Genomic DNA, 11,725 nt, shown 5'->3' on the forward strand with positions numbered 1-11,725 from the left:
CCATGCATGGGGTAGGACTTTTACCCCCAGTCAATTTCCACATCACACATTCCACCACAGCTTGAACACGGGTCACTAACTCACATCCATCCATGCGCTCAAGTCTGCTCCGTCACCCCCCCATTGAGGTGTACCAGTACATGCAGATGCACGGACAAAAAAAGTTTGACAAACATACATACATCAGCTGAAAAACATTGAGGTGAGTGCTATTATTTTTATAAAGTACATGATTCTATTGAGATGAGATTGTGAATGAGCGCTATTTATGACAAATTATGTGAAAAAGTTTGCTGAGTGACTGAGATATTCTATATTTCTTATCTACTGAAGCTATTATATGCTGTATTAAACACTGAAGTATTTAGTTTCTGTGACCCTGAATTTGGAGTGAGTTCTGAAAGCCCCCACCCTTTTTTAAAACAAATCTCTTATCTCTCCGCGACTATGAAACACAAACTGAAATAATTTTGAGCTCAAACTATTGAAAAAACATTTTGAAATCATAATTAACACATATGCTGGGACCCTGCAACATTCATTTTCAACCCCTGTATAAGTAAGAATATACATTAGAAATTACTATATTTCCCTGCCTACTAAGACAGTATAACTAATTAAATTCATTTCAATTCATTGCAAGCAAGCCAAGATATTAACCAAGGATGTTATTTGTATTTTCTCTCTCGCTGTTATCTTCCTGACCTTGGAAGGCTACACAGAGTCGCAGCTATATGTCAACAACCTCTTCTCCCCTAAGAGCAAGCTGTTAACTATTTGCACATACAGTATATAAATATACACATATATATCCACCTAGTATGGATTATACATATTATCTATTATCTATCTTGTATTATACACATTTTCTTCCCTTCTTTGCCAACCAATCACGTGCATTATACTTCTCTCCCCTACCTAACTGCCAATATAACCTTCAATAGACACTCTCCTGACGCCCTCTTGATCACTTACTGTACTTTTCAACATTTCACTTACGGACACTTTCTTAAACAAATAATGTGTATATACGTAACTTTCTCTGACTGTCTCTCTCTCTTTCCTTCTAGCAAACCTTGGTCTTCCAAGGCACCTCTGGGTCCTAAAGACCTCCTCCCAGACACCATTTTGTAATCTACCGTGCGGGTCGGTGTCACACATTTTCATTAGAGTTTTCTTACATTTTACAGATTCATCCACACGGCGGCAGCCCTTGAGGGGCTCTGTCTTCTTTAATAAGGTCTTACGCATATTACAACAACAACAATAATAATAATAACACGCTCCATAGAGTGAATCCTTCTGACCCGAATTGTCAGCCCCTTATATATGGCAATACAACCGAAGGCATCTTCTTCTTATGGAACCAGTCCCAAAGAGTACATCCCTCTCCTCAGCTAAACCATCAACAACTAAACTACACTAAAACGGAGGGTTCCTTCGTCAATGGGACCTGTCTTACAGAGTGCTTCCCTCTCCTCTAAACCATTAACGACTAAATAAACTCGAACGGAGGGTTCCTTCGTCTGTGAGACCAAATGAAAAGTAAGAGGAAAAAAATTCTGCAGATACAACAAACAATCTAACAATCTCCACTATCGCTAAAACACTACGGACTTCAACAACAAATAAACTACAGACTAGTTTCTGGGTGAGCGATTGGTGCGCATATCACGGTCAGTGGTCCATGACGGCAAACCCGGAGCCCACACAAGTTACCGTGTAGAACTCTTAACCCAACCCATCCGGTCACAAACCACAGATAGTCAGTCCTGCTGCAAGACTCGCAGTGTAAAACACAACATAAATATATGTTTGTCTTACCTGGAGTTCTAAGTGAGTTGATCAGGCTCGGTTTGCAGTAGGACGGTTTCTCAGTAGCGTGGATCCGGGTGGAATGCGCTGTAAGCTCCGATTTTACCGCCCCAGTTGGTTGCGCCATTTATGAGGGTTAAAAATTCTAAGTGCAACACCAATCGGCCCACCCCACTTCCCCGTTGCCGGCCGTAAGAAGAGACACCACACACAGGAGTCTGGTCTAGCTCCTCACACGGGAGAAAAAACTGCGCACTTTATTACAGATTACATGAGATCTTATACCCTCTGCCCTCTCACCACTAGGGGGTGATGGGCTCATAACCATATATGGGCAGTCCGGATTTGCGGACTGAGACAGTGAAAATCATATAACAGTCATGTACATTTGAACATCTTGATATCTTGTTCCAGCGCTTCTGGGAAATCGGCCAAGTACATGCGGCCGTATCTGGTTCCTAGAACATCTCTCTCTGCCTTGAGATATCTGATGTAAGGTGACATTTAAGTTTTTTTTTCTCATTTGGAATTGAATAAAACTTGCATATAGGTATAAAAGCATAAAAAACACATATGGCAATATATATATATACCCTCACAGAAAGCCCATAGGAAAGGAGGAGGAGCTGTCAACGGGCATTCTAAGCTGAATGTGCCTGCTCTCGTCAGATCGCGGCCGCCAGCCAGCTTGAGGCCTGGCAAGTACCAGTATGGGTGACCGGCTGGGAATCCCAGGTCCCGTTGACTTTTAAGGCCGTGAGTAGGTTTCTTTCCTTTTCGGAGGTGCGTTCGCACTGCAGAAAGCCCATAGGAAAGGAGGAGGAGCTGTCAACGGGCATTCTAAGCTGAATGTGCCTGCTCTCGTCAGATCGCGGCCGCCAGCCAGCTTGAGGCCTGGCAAGTACCAGTATGGGTGACCGGCTGGGAATCCCAGGTCCCGTTGACTTTTAAGGCCGTGAGTAGGTTGCTTTCCTTTTCGGAGGTGCGTTCGCACTGCAGAAAGCCCATAGGAAAGGAGGAGGAGCTGTCAACGGGCATTCTAAGCTGAATGTACCTGCTCTCGTCAGATCGCGGCCGCCAGCCAGCTTGAGGCCTGGCAAGTACCAGTATGGGTGACCGGCTGGGAATCCCAGGTCCCATTGACTTTTAAGGCCGTGAGTAGGTTTCTTTCCGTTTCGGAGGTGCGTTCGCACTGCAGAAAGCCCATAGGAAAGGAGGAGGAGCTGTCAACGGGCATTCTAAGCTGAATGTGCCTGCTCTCGTCAGATCGCGGCCGCCAGCCAGCTTGAGGCCTGGCAAGTACCCGTATGGGTGACCGGCTGGGAATCCCAGGTCCCGTTGACTTTTAAGGCCGTGAGTAGGTTTCTTTCCTTTTCGGAGGTGCGTTCGCACTGCAGAAAGCCCATAGGAAAGGAGGAGGAGCTGTCAACGGGCGTTCTAAGCTGAATGTGCCTGCTCTCGTCAGATCGCGGCCGCCAGCCAGCTTGAGGCCTGGCAAGTACCAGTATGGGTGACCGGCTGGGAATCCCAGGTCCCGTTGACTTTTAAGGCCGTGAGTAGGTTGCTTTCCTTTTCGGAGGTGCGTTCGCACTGCAGAAAGCCCATAGGAAAGGAGGAGGAGCTGTCAACGGGCTTTCTAAGCTGAATGTGCCTGCTCTCGTCAGATCGCGGCCGCCAGCCAGCTTGAGGCCTGGCAAGTACCAGTGTGGGTGACCGGCTGGGAATCCCAGGTCCCGTTGACTTTTAAGGCCGTGAGTAGGTTTCTTTCCGTTTCGGAGGTGCGTTCGCACTGCAGAAAGCCCATAGGAAAGGAGGAGGAGCTGTCAACGGGCATTCTAAGCTGAATGTGCCTGCTCTCGTCAGATCGCGGCCGCCAGCCAGCTTGAGGCCTGGCAAGTACCAGTATGGGTGACCGGCTGGGAATCCCAGGTCCCGTTGACTTTTAAGGCCGTGAGTAGGTTTCTTTCCTTTTCGGAGGTGCGTTCGCACTGCAGAAAGCCCATAGGAAAGGAGGAGGAGCTGTCAACGGGCATTCTAAGCTGAATGTGCCTGCTCTCGTCAGATCGCGGCCGCCAGCCAGCTTGAGGCCTGGCAAGTACCAGTATAGGTGACCGGCTGGGAATCCCAGGTCCCGTTGACTTTTAAGGCCGTGAGTAGGTTTCTTTCCGTTTCGGAGGTGCGTTCGCACTGCAGAAAGCCCATAGGAAAGGAGGAGGAGCTGTCAACGGGCATTCTAAGCTGAATGTGCCTGCTCTCGTCAGATCGCGGCCGCCAGCCAGCTTGAGGCCTGGCAAGTACCAGTATGGGTGACCGGCTGGGAATCCCAGGTCCCGTTGACTTTTAAGGCCGTGAGTAGGTTGCTTTCCTTTTCGGAGGTGCGTTCGCACTGCAGAAAGCCCATAGGAAAGGAGGAGGAGCTGTCAACGGGCATTCTAAGCTGAATGTGCCTGCTCTCGTCAGATCGCGGCCGCCAGCCAGCTTGAGGCCTGGCAAGTACCAGTATGGGTGACCGGCTGGGAATCCCAGGTCCCGTTGACTTTTAAGGCCGTGAGTAGGTTGCTTTCCTTTTCGGAGGTGCGTTCGCACTGCAGAAAGCCCATAGGAAAGGAGGAGGAGCTGTCAACGGGCATTCTAAGCTGAATGTACCTGCTCTCGTCAGATCGTGGCCGCCAGCCAGCTTGAGGCCTGGCAAGTACCAGTATGGGTGACCGGCTGGGAATCCCAGGTCCCATTGACTTTTAAGGCCGTGAGTAGGTATCTTTCCGTTTCGGATGTGCGTTCGCACTGCAGAAAGCCCATAGGAAAGGAGGAGGAGCTGTCAACGGGCATTCTAAGCTGAATGTGCCTGCTCTCGTCAGATCGCGGCCGCCAGCCAGCTTGAGGCCTGGCAAGTACCAGTATGGGTGACCGGCTGGGAATCCCAGGTCCCGTTGACTTTTAAGGCCGTGAGTAGGTTTCTTTCCTTTTCGGAGGTGCGTTCGCACTGCAGAAAGCCCATAGGAAAGGAGGAGGAGCTGTCAACGGGCATTCTAAGCTGAATGTGCCTGCTCTCGTCAGATCGCGGCCGCCAGCCAGCTTGAGGCCTGGCAAGTACCAGTATGGGTGACCGGCTGGGAATCCCAGGTCCCGCTGACTTTTAAGGCCGTGAGTAGGTTGCTTTCCTTTTCGGAGGTGCGTTCGCACTGCAGAAAGCCCATAGGAAAGGAGGAGGAGCTGTCAACGGGCATTCTAAGCTGAATGTGCCTGCTCTCGTCAGATCGCGGCCGCCAGCCAGCTTGAGGCCTGGCAAGTACCAGTATGGGTGACCGGCTGGGAATCCCAGGTCCCGTTGACTTTTAAGGCCGTGAGTAGGTTTCTTTCCGTTTCGGAGGTGCGTTCGCACTGCAGAAAGCCCATAGGAAAGGAGGAGGAGCTGTCAACGGGCATTCTAAGCTGAATGTGCCTGCTCTCGTCAGATCGCGGCCGCCAGCCAGCTTGAGGCCTGGCAAGTACCAGTGTGGGTGACCGGCTGGGAATCCCAGGTCCCGTTGACTTTTAAGGCCGTGAGTAGGTTTCTTTCCGTTTCGGAGGTGCGTTCGCACTGCAGAAAGCCCATAGGAAAGGAGGAGGAGCTGTCAACGGGCATTCTAAGCTGAATGTGCCTGCTCTCGTCAGATCGCGGCCGCCAGCCAGCTTGAGGCCTGGCAAGTACCAGTATGGGTGACCGGCTGGGAATCCCAGGTCCCGTTGACTTTTAAGGCCGTGAGTAGGTTTCTTTCCTTTTCGGAGGTGCGTTCGCACTGCAGAAAGCCCATAGGAAAGGAGGAGGAGCTGTCAACGGGCGTTCTAAGCTGAATGTGCCTGCTCTCGTCAGATCGCGGCCGCCAGCCAGCTTGAGGCCTGGCAAGTACCAGTATGGGTGACCGGCTGGGAATCCCAGGTCCCGTTGACTTTTAAGGCCGTGAGTAGGTTGCTTTCCTTTTCGGAGGTGCGTTCGCACTGCAGAAAGCCCATAGGAAAGGAGGAGGAGCTGTCAACGGGCATTCTAAGCTGAATGTACCTGCTCTCGTCAGATCGCGGCCGCCAGCCAGCTTGAGGCCTGGCAAGTACCAGTATGGGTGACCGGCTGGGAATCCCAGGTCCCATTGACTTTTAAGGCCGTGAGTAGGTTTCTTTCCGTTTCGGAGGTGCGTTCGCACTGCAGAAAGCCCATAGGAAAGGAGGAGGAGCTGTCAACGGGCATTCTAAGCTGAATGTGCCTGCTCTCGTCAGATTGCGGCCGCCAGCCAGCTTGAGGCCTGGCAAGTACCAGTATGGGTGACCGGCTGGGAATCCCAGGTCCCGTTGACTTTTAAGGCCGTGAGTAGGTTTCTTTCCTTTTCGGAGGTGCGTTCGCACTGCAGAAAGCCCATAGGAAAGGAGGAGGAGCTGTCAACGGGCATTCTAAGCTGAATGTGCCTGCTCTCGTCAGATCGCGGCCGCCAGCCAGCTTGAGGCCTGGCAAGTACCAGTATGGGTGACCGGCTGGGAATCCCAGGTCCCGCTGACTTTTAAGGCCGTGAGTAGGTTGCTTTCCTTTTCGGAGGTGCGTTCGCACTGCAGAAAGCCCATAGGAAAGGAGGAGGAGCTGTCAACGGGCATTCTAAGCTGAATGTGCCTGCTCTCGTCAGATCGCGGCCGCCAGCCAGCTTGAGGCCTGGCAAGTACCAGTATGGGTGACTGGCTGGGAATCCCAGGTCCCGTTGACTTTTAAGGCCGTGAGTAGGTTTCTTTCTGTTTCGGAGGTGCGTTCGCACTGCAGAAAGCCCATAGGAAAGGAGGAGGAGCTGTCAACTGGCATTCTAAGCTGAATGTGCCTGCTCTCGTCAGATCGCGGCCGCCAGCCAGCTTGAGGCCTGGCAAGTACCAGTATGGGTGACCGGCTGGGAATCCCAGGTCCCGTTGACTTTTAAGGCCGTGAGTAGGTTTCTTTCCTTTTCGGAGGTGCGTTCGCACTGCAGAAAGCCCATAGGAAAGGAGGAGGAGCTGTCAACGGGCATTCTAAGCTGAATGTGCCTGCTCTCGTCAGATCGCGGCCGCCAGCCAGCTTGAGGCCTGGCAAGTACCAGTATAGGTGACCGGCTGGGAATCCCAGGTCCCGTTGACTTTTAAGGCCGTGAGTAGGTTTCTTTCCGTTTCGGAGGTGCGTTCGCACTGCAGAAAGCCCATAGGAAAGGAGGAGGAGCTGTCAACGGGCATTCTAAGCTGAATGTGCCTGCTCTCGTCAGATCGCGGCCGCCAGCCAGCTTGAGGCCTGGCAAGTACCAGTATGGGTGACCGGCTGGGAATCCCAGGTCCCGTTGACTTTTAAGGCCGTGAGTAGGTTGCTTTCCTTTTCGGAGGTGCGTTCGCACTGCAGAAAGCCCATAGGAAAGGAGGAGGAGCTGTCAACGGGCATTCTAAGCTGAATGTGCCTGCTCTCGTCAGATCGCGGCCGCCAGCCAGCTTGAGGCCTGGCAAGTACCAGTATGGGTGACCGGCTGGGAATCCCAGGTCCCGTTGACTTTTAAGGCCGTGAGTAGGTTGCTTTCCTTTTCGGAGGTGCGTTCGCACTGCAGAAAGCCCATAGGAAAGGAGGAGGAGCTGTCAACGGGCATTCTAAGCTGAATGTACCTGCTCTCGTCAGATCGTGGCCGCCAGCCAGCTTGAGGCCTGGCAAGTACCAGTATGGGTGACCGGCTGGGAATCCCAGGTCCCATTGACTTTTAAGGCCGTGAGTAGGTATCTTTCCGTTTCGGATGTGCGTTCGCACTGCAGAAAGCCCATAGGAAAGGAGGAGGAGCTGTCAACGGGCATTCTAAGCTGAATGTGCCTGCTCTCGTCAGATCGCGGCCGCCAGCCAGCTTGAGGCCTGGCAAGTACCAGTATGGGTGACCGGCTGGGAATCCCAGGTCCCGTTGACTTTTAAGGCCGTGAGTAGGTTTCTTTCCTTTTCGGAGGTGCGTTCGCACTGCAGAAAGCCCATAGGAAAGGAGGAGGAGCTGTCAACGGGCATTCTAAGCTGAATGTGCCTGCTCTCGTCAGATCGCGGCCGCCAGCCAGCTTGAGGCCTGGCAAGTACCAGTATGGGTGACCGGCTGGGAATCCCAGGTCCCGCTGACTTTTAAGGCCGTGAGTAGGTTGCTTTCCTTTTCGGAGGTGCGTTCGCACTGCAGAAAGCCCATAGGAAAGGAGGAGGAGCTGTCAACGGGCATTCTAAGCTGAATGTGCCTGCTCTCGTCAGATCGCGGCCGCCAGCCAGCTTGAGGCCTGGCAAGTACCAGTATGGGTGACCGGCTGGGAATCCCAGGTCCCGTTGACTTTTAAGGCCGTGAGTAGGTTTCTTTCCGTTTCGGAGGTGCGTTCGCACTGCAGAAAGCCCATAGGAAAGGAGGAGGAGCTGTCAACGGGCATTCTAAGCTGAATGTGCCTGCTCTCGTCAGATCGCGGCCGCCAGCCAGCTTGAGGCCTGGCAAGTACCAGTGTGGGTGACCGGCTGGGAATCCCAGGTCCCGTTGACTTTTAAGGCCGTGAGTAGGTTTCTTTCCGTTTCGGAGGTGCGTTCGCACTGCAGAAAGCCCATAGGAAAGGAGGAGGAGCTGTCAACGGGCATTCTAAGCTGAATGTGCCTGCTCTCGTCAGATCGCGGCCGCCAGCCAGCTTGAGGCCTGGCAAGTACCAGTATGGGTGACCGGCTGGGAATCCCAGGTCCCGTTGACTTTTAAGGCCGTGAGTAGGTTTCTTTCCTTTTCGGAGGTGCGTTCGCACTGCAGAAAGCCCATAGGAAAGGAGGAGGAGCTGTCAACGGGCGTTCTAAGCTGAATGTGCCTGCTCTCGTCAGATCGCGGCCGCCAGCCAGCTTGAGGCCTGGCAAGTACCAGTATGGGTGACCGGCTGGGAATCCCAGGTCCCGTTGACTTTTAAGGCCGTGAGTAGGTTGCTTTCCTTTTCGGAGGTGCGTTCGCACTGCAGAAAGCCCATAGGAAAGGAGGAGGAGCTGTCAACGGGCATTCTAAGCTGAATGTACCTGCTCTCGTCAGATCGCGGCCGCCAGCCAGCTTGAGGCCTGGCAAGTACCAGTATGGGTGACCGGCTGGGAATCCCAGGTCCCATTGACTTTTAAGGCCGTGAGTAGGTTTCTTTCCGTTTCGGAGGTGCGTTCGCACTGCAGAAAGCCCATAGGAAAGGAGGAGGAGCTGTCAACGGGCATTCTAAGCTGAATGTGCCTGCTCTCGTCAGATTGCGGCCGCCAGCCAGCTCTTGAGGCCTGGCAAGTACCAGTATGGGTGACCGGCTGGGAATCCCAGGTCCCGTTGACTTTTAAGGCCGTGAGTAGGTTTCTTTCCTTTTCGGAGGGTGCGTTCGCACTGCAGAAAGCCCATAGGAAAGGAGGAGGAGCTGTCAACGGGCATTCTAAGCTGAATGTGCCTGCTCTCGTCAGATCGCGGCCGCCAGCCAGCTTGAGGCCTGGCAAGTACCAGTATGGGTGACCGGCTGGGAATCCCAGGTCCCGCTGACTTTTAAGGCCGTGAGTAGGTTGCTTTCCTTTTCGGAGGTGCGTTCGCACTGCAGAAAGCCCATAGGAAAGGAGGAGGAGCTGTCAACGGGCATTCTAAGCTGAATGTGCCTGCTCTCGTCAGATCGCGGCCGCCAGCCAGCTTGAGGCCTGGCAAGTACCAGTATGGGTGACTGGCTGGGAATCCCAGGTCCCGTTGACTTTTAAGGCCGTGAGTAGGTTTCTTTCTGTTTCGGAGGTGCGTTCGCACTGCAGAAAGCCCATAGGAAAGGAGGAGGAGCTGTCAACTGGCATTCTAAGCTGAATGTGCCTGCTCTCGTCAGATCGCGGCCGCCAGCCAGCTTGAGGCCTGGCAAGTACCAGTATGGGTGACCGGCTGGGAATCCCAGGTCCCGTTGACTTTTAAGGCCGTGAGTAGGTTTCTTTCCTTTTCGGAGGTGCGTTCGCACTGCAGAAAGCCCATAGGAAAGGAGGAGGAGCTGTCAACGGGCATTCTAAGCTGAATGTGCCTGCTCTCGTCAGATCGCGGCCGCCAGCCAGCTTGAGGCCTGGCAAGTACCAGTATAGGTGACCGGCTGGGAATCCCAGGTCCCGTTGACTTTTAAGGCCGTGAGTAGGTTTCTTTCCGTTTCGGAGGTGCGTTCGCACTGCAGAAAGCCCATAGGAAAGGAGGAGGAGCTGTCAACGGGCATTCTAAGCTGAATGTGCCTGCTCTCGTCAGATCGCGGCCGCCAGCCAGCTTGAGGCCTGGCAAGTACCAGTATGGGTGACCGGCTGGGAATCCCAGGTCCCGTTGACTTTTAAGGCCGTGAGTAGGTTGCTTTCCTTTTCGGAGGTGCGTTCGCACTGCAGAAAGCCCATAGGAAAGGAGGAGGAGCTGTCAACGGGCATTCTAAGCTGAATGTGCCTGCTCTTGTCAGATCGCGGCCGCCAGCCAGCTTGAGGCCTGGCAAGTACCAGTATGGGTGACCGGCTGGGAATCCCAGGTCCCGTTGACTTTTAAGGCCGTGAGTAGGTTGCTTTCCTTTTCGGAGGTGCGTTCGCACTGCAGAAAGCCCATAGGAAAGGAGGAGGAGCTGTCAACGGGCATTCTAAGCTGAATGTACCTGCTCTCGTCAGATCGTGGCCGCCAGCCAGCTTGAGGCCTGGCAAGTACCAGTATGGGTGACCGGCTGGGAATCCCAGGTCCCATTGACTTTTAAGGCCGTGAGTAGGTATCTTTCCGTTTCGGATGTGCGTTCGCACTGCAGAAAGCCCATAGGAAAGGAGGAGGAGCTGTCAACGGGCATTCTAAGCTGAATGTGCCTGCTCTCGTCAGATCGCGGCCGCCAGCCAGCTTGAGGCCTGGCAAGTACCAGTATGGGTGACCGGCTGGGAATCCCAGGTCCCGTTGACTTTTAAGGCCGTGAGTAGGTTTCTTTCCTTTTCGGAGGTGCGTTCGCACTGCAGAAAGCCCATAGGAAAGGAGGAGGAGCTGTCAACGGGCATTCTAAGCTGAATGTGCCTGCTCTCGTCAGATCGCGGCCGCCAGCCAGCTTGAGGCCTGGCAAGTACCAGTATGGGTGACCGGCTGGGAATCCCAGGTCCCGCTGACTTTTAAGGCCGTGAGTAGGTTGCTTTCCTTTTCGGAGGTGCGTTCGCACTGCAGAAAGCCCATAGGAAAGGAGGAGGAGCTGTCAACGGGCATTCTAAGCTGAATGTGCCTGCTCTCGTCAGATCGCGGCCGCCAGCCAGCTTGAGGCCTGGCAAGTACCAGTATGGGTGACCGGCTGGGAATCCCAGGTCCCGTTGACTTTTAAGGCCGTGAGTAGGTTTCTTTCCGTTTCGGAGGTGCGTTCGCACTGCAGAAAGCCCATAGGAAAGGAGGAGGAGCTGTCAACGGGCATTCTAAGCTGAATGTGCCTGCTCTCGTCAGATCGCGGCCGCCAGCCAGCTTGAGGCCTGGCAAGTACCAGTGTGGGTGACCGGCTGGGAATCCCAGGTCCCGTTGACTTTTAAGGCCGTGAGTAGGTTTCTTTCCGTTTCGGAGGTGCGTTCGCACTGCAGAAAGCCCATAGGAAAGGAGGAGGAGCTGTCAACGGGCATTCTAAGCTGAATGTGCCTGCTCTCGTCAGATCGCGGCCGCCAGCCAGCTTGAGGCCTGGCAAGTACCAGTATGGGTGACCGGCTGGGAATCCCAGGTCCCGCTGACTTTTAAGGCCGTGAGTAGGTTGCTTTCCTTTTCGGAGGTGCGTTCGCACTGCAGAAAGCCCATAGGAAAGGAGGAGGAGCTGTCAACGGGCATTCTAAGCTGAATGTGCCTGCTCTCGTCAGATCGCGGCCGCCAGCCAGCTTGAGGCCTGGCAAGTACCAGTATGGGTGACCGGCTGGGAATCCCAGGTCCCGTTGACTTTTAAA

General features: G+C 53.7%; 46 pseudogenes; all 46 read left to right on the forward strand.

Moving 5' to 3' along the window:
* The first annotated feature begins 2,443 nt into the window (after nucleotides 1-2,443).
* LOC136599873 (5S ribosomal RNA) lies at nucleotides 2,444-2,562 on the forward strand (annotated as a pseudogene).
* Nucleotides 2,563-2,642: 80 nt separating this feature from the next.
* Nucleotides 2,643-2,761, forward strand: LOC136599874 (5S ribosomal RNA; annotated as a pseudogene).
* An 80-nt stretch (nucleotides 2,762-2,841) lies between these two features.
* Nucleotides 2,842-2,960, forward strand: LOC136600028 (5S ribosomal RNA; annotated as a pseudogene).
* Nucleotides 2,961-3,040: 80 nt separating this feature from the next.
* Nucleotides 3,041-3,159, forward strand: LOC136599991 (5S ribosomal RNA; annotated as a pseudogene).
* Nucleotides 3,160-3,239: 80 nt separating this feature from the next.
* On the forward strand, nucleotides 3,240-3,358 carry LOC136600104 (5S ribosomal RNA; annotated as a pseudogene).
* Nucleotides 3,359-3,438: 80 nt separating this feature from the next.
* Nucleotides 3,439-3,557, forward strand: LOC136600231 (5S ribosomal RNA; annotated as a pseudogene).
* Nucleotides 3,558-3,637: 80 nt separating this feature from the next.
* LOC136599876 (5S ribosomal RNA) lies at nucleotides 3,638-3,756 on the forward strand (annotated as a pseudogene).
* Nucleotides 3,757-3,836: 80 nt separating this feature from the next.
* LOC136600307 (5S ribosomal RNA) lies at nucleotides 3,837-3,955 on the forward strand (annotated as a pseudogene).
* An 80-nt stretch (nucleotides 3,956-4,035) lies between these two features.
* On the forward strand, nucleotides 4,036-4,154 carry LOC136599877 (5S ribosomal RNA; annotated as a pseudogene).
* Nucleotides 4,155-4,234: 80 nt separating this feature from the next.
* LOC136599878 (5S ribosomal RNA) lies at nucleotides 4,235-4,353 on the forward strand (annotated as a pseudogene).
* Nucleotides 4,354-4,433: 80 nt separating this feature from the next.
* Nucleotides 4,434-4,552, forward strand: LOC136600428 (5S ribosomal RNA; annotated as a pseudogene).
* Nucleotides 4,553-4,632: 80 nt separating this feature from the next.
* On the forward strand, nucleotides 4,633-4,751 carry LOC136599879 (5S ribosomal RNA; annotated as a pseudogene).
* An 80-nt stretch (nucleotides 4,752-4,831) lies between these two features.
* On the forward strand, nucleotides 4,832-4,950 carry LOC136600263 (5S ribosomal RNA; annotated as a pseudogene).
* Nucleotides 4,951-5,030: 80 nt separating this feature from the next.
* Nucleotides 5,031-5,149, forward strand: LOC136599880 (5S ribosomal RNA; annotated as a pseudogene).
* An 80-nt stretch (nucleotides 5,150-5,229) lies between these two features.
* Nucleotides 5,230-5,348, forward strand: LOC136599914 (5S ribosomal RNA; annotated as a pseudogene).
* An 80-nt stretch (nucleotides 5,349-5,428) lies between these two features.
* On the forward strand, nucleotides 5,429-5,547 carry LOC136599881 (5S ribosomal RNA; annotated as a pseudogene).
* An 80-nt stretch (nucleotides 5,548-5,627) lies between these two features.
* On the forward strand, nucleotides 5,628-5,746 carry LOC136600106 (5S ribosomal RNA; annotated as a pseudogene).
* Nucleotides 5,747-5,826: 80 nt separating this feature from the next.
* On the forward strand, nucleotides 5,827-5,945 carry LOC136600029 (5S ribosomal RNA; annotated as a pseudogene).
* An 80-nt stretch (nucleotides 5,946-6,025) lies between these two features.
* Nucleotides 6,026-6,144, forward strand: LOC136600229 (5S ribosomal RNA; annotated as a pseudogene).
* An 80-nt stretch (nucleotides 6,145-6,224) lies between these two features.
* LOC136600265 (5S ribosomal RNA) lies at nucleotides 6,225-6,343 on the forward strand (annotated as a pseudogene).
* An 80-nt stretch (nucleotides 6,344-6,423) lies between these two features.
* LOC136600121 (5S ribosomal RNA) lies at nucleotides 6,424-6,542 on the forward strand (annotated as a pseudogene).
* Nucleotides 6,543-6,622: 80 nt separating this feature from the next.
* Nucleotides 6,623-6,741, forward strand: LOC136600414 (5S ribosomal RNA; annotated as a pseudogene).
* Nucleotides 6,742-6,821: 80 nt separating this feature from the next.
* Nucleotides 6,822-6,940, forward strand: LOC136600309 (5S ribosomal RNA; annotated as a pseudogene).
* An 80-nt stretch (nucleotides 6,941-7,020) lies between these two features.
* On the forward strand, nucleotides 7,021-7,139 carry LOC136599882 (5S ribosomal RNA; annotated as a pseudogene).
* Nucleotides 7,140-7,219: 80 nt separating this feature from the next.
* Nucleotides 7,220-7,338, forward strand: LOC136599883 (5S ribosomal RNA; annotated as a pseudogene).
* Nucleotides 7,339-7,418: 80 nt separating this feature from the next.
* On the forward strand, nucleotides 7,419-7,537 carry LOC136600429 (5S ribosomal RNA; annotated as a pseudogene).
* Nucleotides 7,538-7,617: 80 nt separating this feature from the next.
* LOC136599885 (5S ribosomal RNA) lies at nucleotides 7,618-7,736 on the forward strand (annotated as a pseudogene).
* An 80-nt stretch (nucleotides 7,737-7,816) lies between these two features.
* Nucleotides 7,817-7,935, forward strand: LOC136600266 (5S ribosomal RNA; annotated as a pseudogene).
* An 80-nt stretch (nucleotides 7,936-8,015) lies between these two features.
* On the forward strand, nucleotides 8,016-8,134 carry LOC136599887 (5S ribosomal RNA; annotated as a pseudogene).
* Nucleotides 8,135-8,214: 80 nt separating this feature from the next.
* On the forward strand, nucleotides 8,215-8,333 carry LOC136599915 (5S ribosomal RNA; annotated as a pseudogene).
* Nucleotides 8,334-8,413: 80 nt separating this feature from the next.
* LOC136599888 (5S ribosomal RNA) lies at nucleotides 8,414-8,532 on the forward strand (annotated as a pseudogene).
* An 80-nt stretch (nucleotides 8,533-8,612) lies between these two features.
* On the forward strand, nucleotides 8,613-8,731 carry LOC136600108 (5S ribosomal RNA; annotated as a pseudogene).
* Nucleotides 8,732-8,811: 80 nt separating this feature from the next.
* LOC136600031 (5S ribosomal RNA) lies at nucleotides 8,812-8,930 on the forward strand (annotated as a pseudogene).
* Nucleotides 8,931-9,212: 282 nt separating this feature from the next.
* On the forward strand, nucleotides 9,213-9,331 carry LOC136600267 (5S ribosomal RNA; annotated as a pseudogene).
* Nucleotides 9,332-9,411: 80 nt separating this feature from the next.
* Nucleotides 9,412-9,530, forward strand: LOC136600122 (5S ribosomal RNA; annotated as a pseudogene).
* Nucleotides 9,531-9,610: 80 nt separating this feature from the next.
* On the forward strand, nucleotides 9,611-9,729 carry LOC136600415 (5S ribosomal RNA; annotated as a pseudogene).
* Nucleotides 9,730-9,809: 80 nt separating this feature from the next.
* LOC136600310 (5S ribosomal RNA) lies at nucleotides 9,810-9,928 on the forward strand (annotated as a pseudogene).
* An 80-nt stretch (nucleotides 9,929-10,008) lies between these two features.
* Nucleotides 10,009-10,127, forward strand: LOC136599889 (5S ribosomal RNA; annotated as a pseudogene).
* Nucleotides 10,128-10,207: 80 nt separating this feature from the next.
* LOC136600303 (5S ribosomal RNA) lies at nucleotides 10,208-10,326 on the forward strand (annotated as a pseudogene).
* Nucleotides 10,327-10,406: 80 nt separating this feature from the next.
* On the forward strand, nucleotides 10,407-10,525 carry LOC136600431 (5S ribosomal RNA; annotated as a pseudogene).
* Nucleotides 10,526-10,605: 80 nt separating this feature from the next.
* On the forward strand, nucleotides 10,606-10,724 carry LOC136599890 (5S ribosomal RNA; annotated as a pseudogene).
* An 80-nt stretch (nucleotides 10,725-10,804) lies between these two features.
* Nucleotides 10,805-10,923, forward strand: LOC136600268 (5S ribosomal RNA; annotated as a pseudogene).
* Nucleotides 10,924-11,003: 80 nt separating this feature from the next.
* Nucleotides 11,004-11,122, forward strand: LOC136599891 (5S ribosomal RNA; annotated as a pseudogene).
* An 80-nt stretch (nucleotides 11,123-11,202) lies between these two features.
* LOC136599916 (5S ribosomal RNA) lies at nucleotides 11,203-11,321 on the forward strand (annotated as a pseudogene).
* An 80-nt stretch (nucleotides 11,322-11,401) lies between these two features.
* LOC136600269 (5S ribosomal RNA) lies at nucleotides 11,402-11,520 on the forward strand (annotated as a pseudogene).
* An 80-nt stretch (nucleotides 11,521-11,600) lies between these two features.
* Nucleotides 11,601-11,719, forward strand: LOC136599892 (5S ribosomal RNA; annotated as a pseudogene).
* Nucleotides 11,720-11,725: the final 6 nt, after the last annotated feature.

This window comes from Eleutherodactylus coqui, unplaced genomic scaffold, assembly GCF_035609145.1.
Source record: "Eleutherodactylus coqui strain aEleCoq1 unplaced genomic scaffold, aEleCoq1.hap1 HAP1_SCAFFOLD_195, whole genome shotgun sequence".
NCBI classification, from domain to species: domain Eukaryota; kingdom Metazoa; phylum Chordata; class Amphibia; order Anura; family Eleutherodactylidae; genus Eleutherodactylus; species Eleutherodactylus coqui.